General features: G+C 36.5%; 1 pseudogene; it reads right to left on the reverse strand.

Moving 5' to 3' along the window:
* Positions 1-4,184: 4,184 nt before the first annotated feature.
* LOC102910855 (olfactory receptor 8B8-like) lies at positions 4,185-5,120 on the reverse strand (annotated as a pseudogene).
* Positions 5,121-5,582: the final 462 nt, after the last annotated feature.

The following is a 5,582-nucleotide window of genomic DNA, read 5'->3' on the forward strand; positions in this document are numbered from 1 at the left end:
CTGCAGTCCATAGGCTGGGAGCCTCATGCAAATAATCAGTGCATGGAGTGGTGTCCACAGGTAACCATGGTGACCAGTGTAAATTAGAAGGGGAAGATAGTAGCATTGATTCACACCAGCACTTTCGCCAAAGGCTGGCTGGCAAAGAAAAAAACATCTCAGATCTAAATAAATTTTCTGTCTTGCAGCCTCAGTAGAAAAAACCTTGTAACTTTTGTTTGTTCAAGGCTATGAAGCAAGGCCATCTCCCCATAGTTCTGGCCATCTGTGTAGGCTTTCTCACTGCAACTAGGCATAAGGCTAAGTCATTTCCAGACTAGGTTAGATTAGTTAGCTAGTTAATTGCCTGTTATCCTTATACAATCCAGCACGAAAAATAATCAGTTAGTAAACTGAGCTTAAAATCTTAGGACCATAAACTAAGGTTAGAATGTTCGTACAAAGTGTTGATCATTATAGGATCAGAGCAAGTAAGTGCTGGGTCCCTTTATCAGTTGCCATTAGGGAAAGCACAGGACATACTAGGTCACCTTATTATCTGAAGGACTTTAATTCAACAAAGCCAGGCACTTTGTAATTTTGTCCTTGAGTCTAATCTATGTAACTTCCACCTTCTAACCAGAGACATTTCATCTGTCCGTGTTTGTCCTGTTAGCTTAGCTAATTATAGAGATCATAATTGTAAGTATCTCACCATAATGTGGAACAATAGCAGAACCGCAAGAGGTTGTTTTATTTGCCAGAATAACACAATGTAAAGAGAAGTCACCTTTCTATCAACACACAGGATGGCAGGGCTCAAGGACTGAGAAATACCCTGCTAAGGTTGTGGGACAAGTCCCCCAGCTGTTTTAGAGGGGAACCATCATGCAAGAGAACCATAGACAGAAGCAGTCCGAGTTTATAGGCAATATTCCCCATAGACCCTGTCTAGGTTTCCTCCATCATAGGCTGTCATCTAATGGGTTGGCCTTATAAATATCAGCTGTCATCTACTGGCTCTTCTTGTGGCCTCTGTCAGTGTGCCCACCGATGGAATGCTTGCAAAGAGTTCTAAATATTACAAATATCATTTTCTTATGTCACTATGTCCTTATTCAAAACACAATTTAAGCATAATCTATTGTATCTAAAAGGCAAAAAGAAAGATAACATTCTGTCAATTTCAACTCTTCTATAGAGGTCAACTTCACCCTTAAATGGGAATCAAGTCATGTTGAACCATAAGTCAGGAGTTTAAACATGATGTTCATATAAATCCAAGCAATTGAGACAACATACCATCCATGTCCAATTTTATATAATGATTCTGAATGAGAAGTAGAAAACACTGAAAAAAAATAATAAAAGTTATTGTAATTATCCTACAAAATATTTCAATAGTGGCATGGTGCCAGGTGAAAAGAATCTTAGCTCAGTCATTTCGTATCATTTGCTTGTGAGGAAAATGAACTGTAACAGGGGTCCTGGTTGTTGTCTAGAGGATGACTGAATCATTCCCTGACACAGACTAAGAATTGAAGTCTAGGAAAGATAGAAAGGCCCTAGAGAAAGCAAGAGTAACAAGAGCTTTATCCCTTCAGGATAGGAGAAGCACTATGGCTGGGAGCCCTCTGTGGCTGAGTGTTTTACAGGATTTCTGGCCTCTCTCTTACCCTACGGGCTCTCCATACATTCTTGCCATTTCTCCTTGTAATGTCTCCTGAGAAGAAGACACTTTTACTTTTCTGGTCTTACTACATCCCTCTAATATTCCTTCATAACTCTCAACATCCTCTCAGAAGGACTTTTTTACAATATGAGTTATTCACTAAATATACTTTTCAAATTTGCTTTACTTTGTCAGCTCAAGTAGGGTTTTAAAGTCTTTATTCTATATGAGAATGAGAAAAAATCAAGAAATACAGAGTTGGATTATCTAGCTTTTTTTTATCTAGTTCCTACTACACTTTAAACTTAAACATTCTTAAATCAATGTCATCACCAGAGAACTCCTGTATTCATTGTATTCCTAGATATTTCTTTAGAAGAAAGTAAGATTTTCCACTTTTTCCCTTAAATTCAATTTTCCTAAAGCACATTTCAAATGCAGCTTATTTTGTCTATTAAGGCTGTTGTCTAATAACATCAGCACAAAAATCTGTTCATTTTCAATAATTCTCTAAAATCCTGTTAACCCACTGTCCTATGATAAAATACCAAGAACAAATCAACTCAGAGCAGGAGGTTTTATTTCATCTTAGAATCTATCACTGAAAGAAGTCAGGGCAGGAACTCAAGGCAGGGACCTTATACAGAGTCTATGGAGGTTTGCTAAGTACTGGTCTTCTTCAGGCTCACATTCAACCACCTTCTTATACCTCCCAGGACCTACCCAAGGGTGGTATTGCACACAGTGGGGATGGATAATCCCACATCAATGAAAGCCATAAAGATTTGCCTAAAGGTCAGTCTGACGTAAATGTTTCCTCAATTCATGCTTTCTCTTCCCAAATGTGTCAAGTTGACAACCAAGATTAGTCATCACACCTCCATTCATTATAGATACTGTTCAATCAAAACTTTTTAAGTAATTAAGTTTTACAATAGTGAAATATAAAATTTAATTAAAAAATGCACACAAATCTGATTAACTTGCTATTTACTTTTTATTTAACATTTTGCACACAGGGATTTCCTATGTCTTGAATTTTTGACCTTTTACCTTTAACTTCTAGTATTTCCAGGACCTTAACAAAATGCCTCTTAAAACATTTTGAGCTTTTTTCCAAAGTAAGTCAGACCTCATCTTGAATCAATCATCTTTAACTTCACCAGCAAATCACACCTAATATGTTTTAAACAAGGAAAGAGCCAGCAAACAGCTTTACTGAATAAATATGGCTGCCACAAAAAAGTGATGATTTGAATGTATAGCTCATAAGCAAAGAAAATAATACTACATTAGAAATGTCATCATATTTCATTTCAGGTGGCAGGTATATTAAACAGGGTAATAGGCTTGAAATCAAGAGTCCAAAGGTTCACAAACTTTCTTTAAGAATCCTGTATCATTATGTAAACTATTATTCTCATGAGCTTCAATATTATGCTTGCAATAGTGTATTTTAGCAAAAAAAATTACTTGTTTATATTTACAAGGTAAACATCAAACATGTAGTGAGACAATGTTCTGTGCAACCACAAGTACACTTGCAGTAGGTCATAAACAATGGCCAATGCAGAAATATGTATTAAATACCTATTTGACTATTAATTAAATAAATACATATTTAATTAAACATGTACTTAATACCTATTAAATAAATACTGGCATTAGAAGGTAAAAACATTCTTGTCCAGTAGAGGATCAAAAGATAAGAACACAGAGACACAAAGAGGATTTCATATTTCAATTCAAATGGCAAATATAGCCAGTTATCTACATAGGCATGCAGACAACTTTATTTTAATTAATATGAGAAAAGTTTTCAATATCTCCAATGATAATGTCTATAATAACAAACAACAAAAGAGAAGAACTACTTAATACTATTCTAAAGAAGTACAATGATAAAAGTATCAACTTTACACACAATGAGAAAACAAAATATATATAAAAGAAAATGATGAAAACCAGATAATTTCCAATTTCAATGAATACGAAAAGTGTAGGAGTCCAGCTCTAACCTGTCAAAGGGTTCTTGGGGGGAGCAGAGAGGAATGAGGAAGTATTAGATAGAAATATAGGCATAGATGGAGAGAAAGACAGAGACACAGGATAGCTTTGGGAGGCCCTGGGTCAATACCCAGTTGCCTTGAGATTTATTTCAATGGACTTGTTATACACTACTAAGGGGAGAGGCAAAAGACCTTGCCCTTTCAAGATCAAAGCACAAAATACAGCCAAGTGTAGACCCTTCAAAACATCTGGTAAACATGCTCCTGGCCAAATCATCCTATTATGCAAGCCCTGTTGGGTAAAGCAAGGTCAGACTTCTGACCTTGAGTAAGACCTTATTAGGGAGCCTCTGTGGGCCCCCACAGAAAATAAAAAAAAAACTGATGTTAATATATTTTAAACAAAACATACTAAATGTAATATACTATGATAAAATATATTAAATACAAAAATACCATATCAAAAATAGCAAACATACTCTCCCCATGGTTTACCTACAGGCTCAGAGAGATTCAGTGTCTGATCAATACATTCTCCTGCTCAAGGTTTTTCTCACAGCCACTTTAACATCTTTGTTCCTCAAGCTGTAGATTAAAGGGTTCATCATGGGAACCACAATGGTATAAAAAATAGAAGAGAATTTTCCCTCATCCATAGATACAGCTGAGGTAGGTTTGAGATACATGAATGCACCTGATTCAAAGAATAGACAAACAGCAAGCATATGGGAACTGCAGGTGCTGAAGGCTTTGGACCTGCTTTCAGTGGATCTTATTTTGAGGATGCTGGAAAGGATGAAACCATAAGAGGTAAAGATAATGACTGTGGGCACAATGATGTCTTTTCCTGTTACAATGAGCAGCTCTATCTCATTGGCATAGGTGCTGGTGCAGGAGAGCTGCAGTAAAGGGAGGACATCACAGAAGTAGTGGTTGATGGTGCTCACATCACAGAAGGTCAATCTCAGGATGCATCCAGTGTGGATCATGGCACCAAAAAACCCCATCAAATATGAACCAAGCATTAGATAGAAACATACCTTAGGAGACAAGGCAACACTATACAAGAGTGGATTGCAGATAGCTACATAGCGATCATAGGCCATTGAAGTCAGCACATAACATTCAGAGATGACATAAAAAACAAAAGAAGTAGAACTGGGTCATACATCCCGTGTAAGAGATAACATTCTTTTTTTTTCTATAAAGTTCATCAGCATTTTGGGTGTAATCACAGAAGAGTAACAGAGATCAATGCAAGACAAGTTAAACAGGAAAAAGTACATGGGTGTGTGGAGGTGAGAATTCAACACAATCAGAATGATCAAGGTCACATTCCCCAATGCAATGATCATGTATATTACCAGAAAACGGAGGAACAATGGTATTTTAAGGTCAGGTTGGTCTGTTATCCCCAAGAGAATGAATTTACTTAGAAAATAATCATTTTCAAAAGCCATTCTTCTTCCAGAGAATCTGTGGAGTTGGAAAAATAAGTGATATTTCAGGGGGAAAGAAAGGAATTTAAAAACACATCTTCCCCTTCAAATGTCAGTGACTTGTTTGAATGTCAAAAAAGAAACAGCTTCAAAGTCTTGAGTCCACCTTTCAAGCTACCAGAATAAGGAACAGCATTGTCTTCTTCAATTAACATCTCAGAGGTTGAATACAGTAAAGGGTTTCACTAGTGCACCTCAAAGCTTAGCCCAGTGACCTAAATATGCTAATTTGACAACTTGAAAATCAAGGATAAAATGCAAACTGGATGCACAAGGACATAATTGTCCTTCTCTCTTCTAATCCCTTCTTCACTTCGGTCTGTTTCTTTTTCTTTTTGTTTTTTGTTTGTGTGTTTGTTTGTTTTGTTTTCTAAGACAGGGTTTCTTCTCATAGTTTTGGTGCCTGTCCTGGATCTCACTCTA

The sequence above is a fragment of the Peromyscus maniculatus genome, chromosome 7 (assembly GCF_049852395.1).
Source record: "Peromyscus maniculatus bairdii isolate BWxNUB_F1_BW_parent chromosome 7, HU_Pman_BW_mat_3.1, whole genome shotgun sequence".
Classification (NCBI taxonomy): domain Eukaryota; kingdom Metazoa; phylum Chordata; class Mammalia; order Rodentia; family Cricetidae; genus Peromyscus; species Peromyscus maniculatus.